The sequence below is a fragment of the Ischnura elegans genome, chromosome 10, assembly GCF_921293095.1.
Source record: "Ischnura elegans chromosome 10, ioIscEleg1.1, whole genome shotgun sequence".
In the NCBI taxonomy this organism is placed as follows: Eukaryota; Metazoa; Arthropoda; class Insecta; order Odonata; family Coenagrionidae; genus Ischnura; species Ischnura elegans.
Genome location: NC_060255.1, coordinates 8,061,074 through 8,074,444, shown reverse-complemented (window position 1 = coordinate 8,074,444; position 13,371 = coordinate 8,061,074). Strand labels below are relative to the sequence as shown.

Below are 13,371 nucleotides of genomic sequence, written 5' to 3'. Positions count from 1 at the left end.
GTAGGCTTGCATTAATTTTGGGTTTTGGATTCTGTCTTCGCCATAACTAACCCTTCATTGATCAGTAGGTTTCTTTTTAATCGGCGCTCTTTCTTAGTAATGTCCCCACTATATTTTTTGCATTACCCTTTAGCGATCCTGAGTTTATAATTCTGAAGCTTCCACTCCTTTCCTTCTACCATTTCATGCCATTTTATTTCGCTGATTCTTAATGCGTCGAGGATCATCCTTCGATTTTCAATGAAGTTTTCTGGCTTTGTTCAAGTTCGAAGCGATCTCACGTTTCATGTTTCCATCCTTTTATGAAAATGTATCACATTTGATCGACTACATTGGCGGAAAAAATTACCTAACACAAAGCACAATATCGTCTGAAACGGGCAGCTCAGGAACAACTTGATTGCTTTCGTCTTCCAATATTTTGCTCTCTTCTTGAACTTGAAACCTTACAGAAGGCGTTGGTCTTCCAACATTTTGTTCTCTTTATGCTCGCATACAACCGGGAGTTTTTACACCACAAACCCCATGTGCCGGAGAAAGTAATCATAAAACTCGTGTTTTGATGTCTCGTAATAGACTCAACTTCGAAATGCTTCCTCATATTCTCCGAAGAATGCTTCGCCAACGTCTCGCCTGGAATAGATTACTCTCATGGGTTTTTCCACACAAATCCAATATTTCTGGAATTGAAACGCCTAAAGGCACTCCAAGTATGTATTGGTTCAAGTATCATGCTACGTAGTTTATTATGTAGTATATTAGTTCTACGGCTCGAATCTTAGAGGCGGATGATTCGTTGCTTACACCCTATGAGGAGATGTTTCTTATATTTTTGAACTTCACTAAGCTCGTATGAGGTCCGGAGGATGTCGGATGACTATTGGATTCTTAAGAATTTATTTAATTGTTAAAATATAACCTCATTCTTTGTATTTCTATTGGGGCAGTTGACTGTCAAGTGACATTATACCACCTTTTCCGCGTTGTCCAGCCCTTCTTTCAGAATACCCATCCCCATGTGATGAATCACGGCCTCTGATTCCTCCCTCATTCGAACATATGTCGCCTAAGAATTCCTCAAAGCCAGGTGGATTTTTCAGCCACCTTGAAACCTTGCAGGAATTGAGTTTTGGTTGTGTATTAAGGATTGCAACGGCCTACTCAACACCTTAATTCCTGGAATAGCTTCTCATTGATTGAATTGGAATCACTTGACATACTTCTGTTGTAAGGAAACGCGCAGCCGTCAATAAATAATTATTGCTATAATGGTTAAAATTAAAGTAGTTGTATCTAAACTCAGCTTTAAATTTCTCTTAAATTCTAGACCTCACAAAAAATGAGAATCAGGACAATTCTAAATTATGATTTTTATCTGTTGGCAACTATAAATATTACAGAAATGTAATGGGGTGGAAAGTAACTTCATTGAAATCGGCTTCATTAGTAAAGAAGAGGATACATTGCTAAGTGACATTTTACCACCTTTTCCGCGTTGTCCAGCCCTTCTTTCAGAAAGCCCATCCCCATGTAATGAATCGCGGCCTCTGCTTCCTCCCTCATTTAAAGATATATCGCCTAAGAATTCCTCAAAGCCAAGTGGATTTTTCAGCCACCTTGAAACCTTACAGAAATTGATTTTTGGTTGTGTATTCAGAATTGCAACGGCCTACCAAACATCATAATTCCTGGAATAGCTTCTCGTAGATTGAATTGGAATCACTTAACATATTTAAGTTGTAAGGAAATGCGGAGCCGACGATTAATAATTATTGTTATAATGGTTAAAATGAAAATAGTTTTGTGCGCTCAGCTTTAAATTTTCTCTTAAATTCTAGACCTCACAAAAAATAAGAATCAGGAAAATTTTTAATTATGATTTTTATCTGTTGGCAACTTAAAAGATTACGTAATGTATATAATGGGGTGGAAAGTTACTTAAATAAGAGAGGATAAATTTTATTTTTTGTATTTTTTGTGCTTATTGAAACATAATATCCTACCTTCGATAATCCTAAATATAATATCCTAGATAAACTTTAGTTCATCTCATGCACTGATATTTTTTCCATATTAATGCTAGTATACTTCTCTTTTTTATCATTTTTCCTTACTTAAGCGGAATGTTTCCTAGGTCTAATGCAATCTTTGATGAAGCTTTCTTTTTCAAACCCAGAGTACTCACTAAGAATTAACTGTTGACAAATGAGATCGTTTACTGTTATTTTCTGTCTACATCGTTTGCTACACCAACTCATCTGCTAATTTTCAATGCTCATTTCAATTAAGTACCAATTACGTAAGTAAATGCCTAGGAAAAGCGGTTGAAGAATAATTTTTCTATCTATGACACATTTTTCGGTAAAAATCTGGCGGCTATTTGGAAATGTATGTTGCAAATCTATTGGCAATATTCGACAAACACTATAATTCACGGGCTAGATTCAATTCTTGATCTGAAAAAGTCTTTTCAACTTAAAACGACCAAAATGTACTGTAGGTAAGTAAATGTAATAAATTCGTATATTTTCTCACTTGAAATCGGTCGAGTGTAACAAATCATAGCAATCTGAATGTAGGGATACAGCAGAAAGTCTGCGGTCAAGTATTTCTAAGGCTTAGAAATAACGTCAGGTCCTTGATGATAATGGAATACTTTAGATCTTACTGATGTGCAGTGAAAATTTTGTAGGTAATGCATTGCAGGCCAAGTTTTCTGTTCACCGAATCATTTGCTCAATGTTTCTGATGAAGTTCACACTCAGACGCCCAAAATTTCAAGATTGAAAGAGATCGGGTGGCTCTATATTTTCCCTTCCCTCAGCTCTAAACAACTAAGAAGATATTTTCCTTGGAATGAGGGGAAGGAAGCATTGGCTGTTACTAATCGCGCTTGGAGCTAATGTTTAGGGGCTGTAAAGCGTGGTTGGGCGACACGGAAAATGTTAAATAAGACGAATAGTCAAATTTCACTCTACAGGAAACTGTCCAAATGGCTGTGCTTGATAGGAGTTGAATTTTATCGAGTGAGCGCGTGAATAATAACAAAACTAATGAACTGATATTAAGGCGTGCAAGAGTTGTTAGAGCAGCAGAGAGTTTTTATGCAGTACTTTAGTGAGAAAAATATTTTTTAGTCTTAATAAATCCTCTAATCTGCATTTATTTGCCAAAATTTACATTTCAGTTGCTCAAGGCATATTCATAAAGTGAGGGTTTGGTCACAGGAAAAAATATATTCATATGAAACGATTTTCATTGGCCTTTTTAGTTAGCTACAAACCTACTTCACTTGTCTAGATAATCGCCATTCACTTATAAGAATTTTTGTTATCGCTGCACCACCTTCTTCAACGCCTCTGCATAGAAGCTCGCCGCCTGAAAGTTGAACCAGTTGAGAAGGTCGTTCTTGGGTTCCTCTTCGGTATAGAAAAATTGTTCACCGAGCCACTGTTTCATGTGCAAGAAGAGTAAGTAGTCGTTAGGTACAAAGTCACGACTGTATGTTGGGTGGTCAAAGAGTTCCCAAAGATCATCTTGCATTTTCGTGTTGGTTTTGACTGCATTGAGAAGACGCGCGCTATCGTGGAGAATAACGCAAGATGGCAGACACCCTCGTCGTTTGTTTTTGATCGCACGTCTCTGTTTGTTGTTTTGCAGTATTCATCAGCTGTAATTGTTTTCCCAAGTTCCATAAATTCCACTAAACACCTTTTATGTCCCGTGAAACGGTAGCCATCAATTTTCGACTTGTGTACCGAGTTTCCTTAAACTTTTTCGGTTTCGGTGAAAATGAGCGTCGTCACTGCATCGATTGCTGTTTTGTTTCTGACTTTCAGCATCCGACAATCCTTTTGCACACAAGAATAACTTGAACTCGACTTTCTTTTTGAATATGCCTCGTACTATTTCTTTCGTAATTTTGAGCTGCATGAAGTCAATTATTACGCTACGAAGGACTGATACATTTATAGAGGGACATAATTTGAATAAGTAATACATTCATCGCAAATTTGGCTTCCAAAAGGCAAAAGTGCCCACAAGCAGTTAGAAATTTTGGTAGCACGGACGTTGCATGCACTCAATACTTGTTAGTCATTCTCACCCATCGCATAGCCATATAACTCCTTAGATAAACTTTAAACTTCGTCAAAATAGTCTTGAATGCTGTATTTATCATTTCATACTGGTAAAGGAAGCTTAACTGTACTGATTGTCCATTGGTATTGGTCGCGAAATTCAGCCTGAATTTTTTAGTAATGTTAAACTTAAGGGATTTTAGGCCGTGGTTGACCATAACGGATTTTGAAAAAAATGCGATCTATGACCCCGATATAAGTTGGCAACTGTCTCTCATAGCGCATATTTGATTCTGAAAAGTCATTTTTTGGCCGGCCGTATTACGATAGTGAGTGTCGCTGGTTTTATAATGATGTAAGCTCCAAGATGATGGTGAGTGTGAAGCGAACTACCACATTACACTCTTACTTTTCTCTTTTTTAACTGCCATGCATATTGTTACTACGTGAAGGGAGAAATTATTGAAACTAGGCATACGCAATGGATGTTTTGGTATCTATCAATAAAAATGCTCATGGTAACAAACGCAGTTCTTCCTGATTGAAAAGTTAGTCTCCTGATTGTTTTTTATCAATTTCAAGGCTATTAGATTTGGTGTAAGGTCTTTCGTTGAGGTATGAAGTTTTGGAGCTCTATGACTCACAGAAATGGGCATTAACTTAGAAAATAGAACCTCTATTCTAATTTTTCTGTACTCCAATACGATAGAAATTGATAGATGCCGAGTATTACGATAGCGAGTCGCTGACTCCATAACGATGCATGGTGAGCGTGAAAAGACATACCTTTTTTTGTTTTACCTTTATCGTTTCTGCACCTTCTCATCTTTCCTACGGACTATTTGAATTACATAGACATTCCTCTGTGGCCTTCATAAGGTCCCTGTCAATTTTTCCAAAAGCACGAATTGATTATGCCTCTTAAATATGGAGGTATCCGTTAAATAATATTACTTTTTCCACTACTTTTTAGAATTCCTTTTATCTTGGATACCATGGAAATTTTTCCCGCGGCGTGTTTGAACGTGTAATTTTTTTCTCTCATGAGTAACGTTTTAGAGTTTCTTTATAGGTCTCGTAAGTTGGACTTCAAATGAATACTTGTAACGCTTAATATATTTATAGATGGTGAATCCGCTCATTGATCTAGTTCATTTGTATTACCGGCTCTTACCCCGCATTATTTACCTAAAAGTAATCGTCATATAGCATCATACAAAGAGGTATTTTACTATCAATTGTGCATTTTATCGTTCACTTACCTGAATTAAAATTTTCTCCAAAACTTTATCCCAAGATTCCTATAGTTTATGGAGTTGACTCCTGATTCATAAGTCTGATAAACACGATCGTTTTTTCTGCCCCTTGGAGTAAGAGGTCGAGTGATAGGTTTTTAAGGATCAAAAATGTGATCGCCCGACCCATAGTTTTCTTTCTGAATGCCACGGTCATTCCCACCGTCCCTTTTTCCATTGCTTACTACCTCAATTTCCGTATTTGCAAATGTCATTCAATCAAGATCCAGAGCATAGTTACAATCGCTGTTAGCGGCCGTACGCTTCGACTGGCTGAAAATTCAGCGAAAGATCCATTTTTTTTTTAATTTTTCGACTCGTAACAGCTTGTCTGTCTCCCTGAAAACAAATGTTGAGCAAATATTCTTGGAGAAAGATCAGCTGGCTTGTTTCCCCACCCAACGCTAGTGCGACCCTCGAAGTATCGTAGAGGCAGTTTGTATGGTAAAAAACAGTCCATTCCCAAATTATAACCAATTAATAACATTGTAACAATTTTATTTATGGAAGAGAAGATAATTCGCGGTAGTTACGCTCCTAATATTTTCATATTCCAATTTATCACTATTTTCATCACTGAAGGCATTTATTCGCAGGTAATTTTAATTTAATATACCATATGAATCAGTAATTATGACGATACTTACGTTTGTGAGCAGGAAAGTTGACTGCCAGATGAATAGTCAGTCTGCCAGTCTTTTTGAGTTCCATTTCAAAAAATATATAATGCGAAGGAATAAATTATCTAATCATATTAAATTTAGTATGTCGTGAATCCACTGTTTTTGTTGAGTCACATATTGTTTCACTTTATGATTAATGCCAAATCATCATCACTGGTCACCAATCTTAGGATTCGTTTGACTCAGCTCTCCACTCTGTTCTCCTATCAGCCAATTATTTCACACCTACTTATTTAATATCTTGTACATCTTTCTTTGCCTGTTCCATGTATTTCATTCGGTGTCTTCCTTTCCCGGTCTTGCCATTTACCAGTCCCTCGACGATTGTGATCGTCAGGCAATCATTTCTATAGGCATGGCTATTTTTTCGCTTTCTCATCATGATTTAAGTGACCCTTCTCTCCTACTCCGTTTAGGGCATCAGTATCTTTCACTCCGTCGATCCATTTGATCCTCATTATTCTTTTAATGCACCACATTTCGAAAGCCTCTAGCCTTGACTCTCTGTTACTGTCATTTTGCATTACCCCCTTCAGTAGAGAAATAGCGTGTAGAGATTTCCCCTTCTTCAAAACAATAACTTATTTTTTTAAATTCCTGCGATAGTAAGTTGGGACATACCAAATTGGAGGTAGTGTCATGTAAAGAAGTGGATTAACTATTGAGTGTCTTTGCAATTGATATTGGACATTTTTTTCTGGGTTAATTAGCAACGTGAATAGAAACTTCATTCTTGGGTTTAATGAATGTAATTTATTGGCTACTTCATGGCATTCGGCGATCCTAGAGAACTTAAGCCATGTCTTCCTACTTTTCAGTGTTGCCTGTTCGATCATTCAGATTCTACTTATTCCCGTAAAGTACAGGGCATGCAATTTCACATCTTTCAACTGGTGATGTTTCCCTCACTCTGACGTTCCGGCATTTTAGAATTGAAATAGGATTTATTTTTTGCATGCATTATAGTTCATCACGGCTTTGCACGATAAATTTTGCATTCCATGAGGGTTTGTGCATCAGGCTGTGCAATTTATTTTCTCCTTGAAAATGGGTTTTGGAACCAATTTGACTTATTCATTCCGAATGCGATGGCCTGCATTCGTCCCTGGTCATGAATGCTAGAATAACCTCTCTGATTTGCTCCGAATAACGACACGACACCTACGACCTTCGAAAACTCATGGGAATGAATTTGTTGAAGAAGCAAGACATCCGCCAGTCTTGATAATTCTCACAGTCCTCACAGCAACTTGCGCCATTTACTTTTAGCTTTAAACGGTTGAGTTTGTCATATACAGTCTTAGGTAATTTTACGACAATACGACACAATTATGCCTAAATTCGTCTGTTTCAAGAAATGGATATTTACATGTCTCGCGAAGGGGTCTACGTATTGAGTTTCTGTTTTGAAAGTGTCAAACCGACGTTGACTTCAATTGTGAAGTAAACCTAATCATTAATCCTTATTGCGGTATCTTCACACTTTATCTCTCTGCATCAACTATAGTTATCGTCAGTTTTTCCGAAAGGTAAATTCATTTTGCCGCCCTGTTATTGGTTTCGTCATTTCGAAATTGTGAAGGAAGTTCGATGTCTATTTGTATGTAGTGTATTAGTCGTTTTTATAATTCTGGTAGCATGCTGTTCAATGCATATGTTTTAACGATATATTTGCTACATATGACTATAAAGCCTAACGTGTTGATTATATAAATGAAAAATATAAATTAATAAATGAAACATTTTATTAGACTTCCTGGACTTATTAGCGTATTTCCGCGATAAACCTTTAAACTTGAAGTTGGAGTCGCTTATTCTCCTATTAACGGATCGCAAATTTTGAACATAATATTCTCATTCTCTCACTCATTTGCGACTGTTAAACTCTTTCTTCAAAGGTCACCGGAGAAAATGTCACAAGAAGCATGAATAAGTAATGAAGCTTATAAGACATATACATCAGGTCGTTCGCGTACAGAAAGCTAATTACATGAATATATTAAGTGAATGAGGCTCATCAATGATGATATCATTTAATTATTACTTGATTAATTTTTCGCGTATCATAATTTGAATATCGTACTTTAAATACTATGAAGTTATCACGGTTATCGTTTACCTCAGCGTGCTCAATACAAAAGCCTTAATAAAAGTGAAGAAAAGGAGTCAATTGTCAATTCTAGTTATTCGTAAGTTTCCTCCCATTGTAAATTGATGGACTCTTCAGTTTTCTCTCGGCATGTTGGCATAACAGAGCAATTTTCTGACGCTCACGCAAAATAATGATTTGTTGGTTAACTACTCCACACTCCTCATTTATGATTTTTAAAATTAATTTTGGATGTGATATTGACTATCCATCTTTTTCGCAATGCGTAAGAAAAGTAATTTCCTATGCCTTAATGTGTACATCGTAGGAAATAATAACCAAACCTACGCAAAATGACAGCGGTGAACTTTCTATGATACAGATATCAAAGCAACTTTGAATGTAAACCGAACCCATGGGATATGGTAATGAAACTACGATCACTTAATGATAATTATTATTTGGCTTGATTATTAGTAATTTTGCCGGTCGGAGAAGGGAAGATCGATGCTCTGGTATATTAAAAGAACATTACGTTTTCTTCTATTAGCTTTGGGATATACCGGAGGTAATGGAACCTCATCTACTGATTAAATATTGACCTAATTTCAACCAATGTGTAAAATACCTTATTTATATGGCATATCGTGGACATTTTTCTATAAATTTCAGGATAAATATAATTTATCTCAATCCTTAAATTATTCTTTTGATTAGGTATTTATATACTTTTTAAATCTTTTGAGAAATACACTATAAGAGTTTGAATGGAATGTGGAGATTTTGTGAAGGATGATTTGGGATTTACGAACTAACTTGAATTCTCTTCTCTCTTCTTTACAGAATGAAAGCGTTGGAAAAAGTGTCTACGGAGCAAGGAAGAGTGAAACCACCAAATGAAGAAATTCAAGTCATCGGCTTCGTAGACGAAGAAGGAAGGGATAGGGCGTCATTGAGGGGGCGGGGGTTCGGCTGTTCATCGCTAGATGTTTTCGGCAAATGAGTGGTACTTTCGTGCGAGCGTCTTTTACACATTTATTCACATTCACACACAAACGACACATGGTATGAAACAAGTTATGAAGGTACATAAAATCTCCATGAGTGATCACGTCAATCGAACGAACAAAAATCAAAGAGTCATAAGTGACTCAAAGAGTAAAGAATGGTTAAATGGTTGCAACTGATGAGAGGTTATGATAAATGGTACCTAATCACGTGAACCAAAGTCCCAAAAATCCCCAAGTCCCATTGGCCAAGAAAAAGGTTGAAAACATGATGAAAATAGCGCTAAAGGTATGGATCCAAAATGGTTGATGAAATGGTATTTATAAACCTTAGTATGGTTTATTTAGATGATGAGCTCAAAAATAGGTAGGGGTGTGTGAGTGCGTGCGTGTGTTCGTGTGAACGGTCCCCTTTTTGTGTTTTGCCCTTTGCATTTTGGTTGTGTTTGGGGAGGGTTGGGAGGGCAGTGTTATTTATATTTTTGTATGTGCATACTAATCCTACCTCTCCACAGATTCAAGTCATCGCTGGATTTGAAGAAAAGAAGACAGCGATCGAAGAGGACCACAACAAGAAGATAATGCGAGCGTTAGCTTTGATTTGGGCCATTAGGGCCGAAACATATGCGTAACGTAAGGCTAGGCGTTTTTATGCGTGCGTTAGTTTAGCCTTTTGAACCAAGGTTTTGTCATGCACGCTAATCCATTGCAGCATACAGGAAATGGACTTTCACTCGATTTGAGTGCAAAGATGCCCCCTGTATGTTGTCGTGGAGTGTATGCGAGGCTTTGGGGATTTTTAGTGCAAGGGTTTTTTATTTTTTGTATGTGCCTACTAATCCTACCTCTCCCCAGGTCTTGAAGAGCAGAAGACAACGGTGGAAGAGGAAAGCGAAGTCATCGCTGGATTTGAAGAAAAGAAGACAGAAGACAGCGGTCGAGGAGGACCACAGCTAGAAGATAATGCGAGCGTTAGCTTTGATTTGGGCCATTCGGGCCGAAACATATGCGTAACGTAAGGCTAGGCGTTTTTATGCGTGCGTTAGTTTAGCCTTTTGAACCAAGGTTTTGTCATGCACGCTAATCCATTGCAGCATACAGGAAATGGACTTTCACTCGATTTGAGTGCAAAGATGCCCCCTGTATGTTGTCGTGGAGTGTATGCGAGGCTTTGGGGATTTTTAGTGCAAGGGTTTTTTATTTTTTGTATGTGCCTACTAATCCTACCTCTCCCCAGGTCTTGAAGAGCAGAAGACAACGGTGGAAGAGGAAAGCGAAGTCATCGCTGGATTTGAAGAAAAGAAGACAGAAGACAGCGGTCGAGGAGGACCACAGCTAGAAGATAATGCGAGCGTTAGCTTTGATTTGGGCCATTCGGGCCGAAACATATGCGTAACGTAAGGCTAGGCGTTTTTATGCGTGCGTTAGTTTAGCCTTTTGAACCAAGGTTTTGTCATGCACGCTAATCCATTGCAGCGTGCAGGAATGGGACTTTCACTCGGTTTGAGTGCAAAGATACCCCTTGTATGTTGTCGTGGAGTGCATGCGAGGCTTTGGGGATTTTTAGTGCAAGGGTTTTTTATTTTTTGTATGTGTCTACTAATCCTACCTCTCCCCAGGTCTTGAAGACTAGAAGACAACAGTAGAAGAGGACAAGATAGTGAAGACAGCCAAGTTCCTCTGGATTTGAAGAAAAGAAGCCAGAAGACGGGTTCGAAGAGGACCACAGCAAGAAGATGATGAGATTGTTAGCTTTGATTTGGGCCATCAGGGCCGAATGTTTTGCGTAACGTAAGGCTAGGCAAGGGTTTTATATTTTTGTATGTGCATACTAATCCTACCTCTCCCTAGGCACAAGTCAGCCCCGGATTTGGCGAGCAGAAGACAGAAGACGACGGTCGAAGAGGACAAAGGGCATGCTTCTACGTTTCTTGAAGAACATATGTTCATGGCGCCATCACGTTACAGTAAGATTACATTCCACTCTCAATCACATTCATATGTTATGAGATCTCACTTTGAAATTAAAAACCTTATGTATTAGATAAAATCAATTATGTAAACGAGTAATTTTCATCTTCAAAGTGGTTGAATTTAAAGCAAACATGTTCTTTTTTACTTTGCATTTCAAGCTTAATTTTAGCTTTAATGTGACGATATTTGAAACATATTTTCACAATTCCACATCAATGAACATTGAAGGATCTTGATAAATTAATAAAATCTGTAAATTATTGAGGAATTGTCTTAATTACCTATATCAAACTCTTATATATCTATCATTATTTTTTAAATAAACTGCCTCATTCATTTGATTTTTAATTGCTATAAGTTATATCTCTTCTCGTTTGAAATGTGGAATTTCTGTTAACATACGCATTTTTCTCTTCACAGTTTGGATTGCAACTATATTCTCATTCCCGGAACTGATTCGGAAGAAAACGAAACTGCTTTGGATGATAAAGACTTAAGAACGGATTCAACGGAAATACTTCATGGTAGGAATGGAATAAATTTATTTCTTTTTCAACTTATACACACATTTTGAGCCTTTAAATAGATGCAAAAAATATTATTCCCTTCACAAATATAGCAAAAGTTAATCAATTGTTGGTAAAACGTGATTTTGAATTAGTGTAAATTATTGTGTTTTGATTAATGCTTTGGTAACAGCCTTTCATATTCGATGTAAAAATTTATGAGCCAGTAATAGTAAATTTTTCATTATGGAATTACCTACCAATTAAAAGTTTTCTACTCGTAAGTCAATGGGTTTCAAACTTACAGTTAGTCAAATACTGTGAGGAGAGATAATTTTTTTTCGAATATTGATCATGAAGGAAACTTAATAATTTCTTTTTCCGAATAGGTATATTGTAATTTATTGTAGTTATTCATTGAGATTATAATATGAAGCTATTCTTTTTTCTTTCTCTGTAGACATCAACTTCAAATTAACATTTCCAGTTCCTTCATTTCATGTTTCTTAATTTTTCAATTTACTGAATAATTTGTTGACATTTTTTTGGTGTGACATTAACGTTAAAGCTGGCCTACCCCCAGACAAAAGGTTCTATCAATCATAAAAGCAATGATGTAATTCAGCACAACTGCTTACTCTAGTATTACTCTGTAATCAAACTCTAAATGCTCTGTGCATTTTTTAAATGAAGAACATGTTTAAAATATTTGAGTTGGATAGATATTTGTGCTATAAATTATTAAATTCGTAAATTATTTTCACTTTAATTAAGAAACAAATTATTCCAGTCACCTTAAAATATATAATGTATCATTTTGCGTGTACTTATTAGTGAATGAATCGATTTTAATAGCTTCATCCAGTTCTTGCTAATCCTGTCTTCCGTATGATATTATAATTTTTAATAATTATACCGCGGACAAACCTCGATGAGATAGTTAGTTTCATCGTGAGTACAAATTATGCTTTTCATTGCAACAGATGATATTGCTGTATGCTACGTTGCCCTGGAAAAGAGGTGCATGGAACTACATCTCAAGAGCCGAAGGTTGAAGAAATTGGAGAAGCAGAAGGCCTGGAGTGGAGTTGTTTTCATCAGTGGACTACGGACTATTTCTGTGTGCTATTTTATTGCTTTGTGCTTGATTGTAATTTATTTCTGTACTTTGATGTGTTTTTTTTACAGCTTTATGGGAGATTTAGGCAGGAGAGTAGGAAAGAATCTACTAGGAATCGTAGGTCGTCTACATGCGTAGCTTATTTATCAGGAAAATAGTTGGAACCGACTCAGTATTTAGGTCGTCGCCATGCGTAATTTAGTTCCAGTTCGTAGTGTTTTCGCTATTAGAGGGGCTGCTGCGATGGTTGGGTTCTTTAGATTATCATGGGGTATACCGTAGATGTGTGAATGTTGCTTGGTGTGAGTGAGTGAGTGAGTTGTGTGGTACTAACACTAACTGTCCCTTCCTTCACTATCAACCCTTCCCCACCCTCCCTCCCCCTCAAATCCAAACTGCTCCCTCTACGTGGGGAGGGGGAGTAACAGAGGAAAGTCTATACCATACCATTTGTAATGCGAATGAATTCTTTATTGCTGTTAATATCTTGATTGGTGATAGTAGACTTTCCTCTGGCTAAAGCAGTGTGGTATCTTAGTGTCATCTAAAAGTCTATGTAGGTCTATAGTGACCGTTTTTTAGTCTAATTATATACATGTTCTATGTACTTTTTATTTT

At 36.9% G+C, this 13,371-nt stretch overlaps 1 long non-coding RNA gene across 1 annotated transcript; it reads left to right on the top strand.

The window, feature by feature from the left end:
- The first annotated feature begins 10,614 nt into the window (after positions 1-10,614).
- On the top strand, positions 10,615-12,960 carry LOC124167300. Its single transcript, XR_006866652.1, has 3 exons — positions 10,615-11,120; positions 11,548-11,651; positions 12,617-12,960. It is a non-coding gene; the product is annotated as an uncharacterized LOC124167300 (long non-coding RNA).
- Positions 12,961-13,371: the final 411 nt, after the last annotated feature.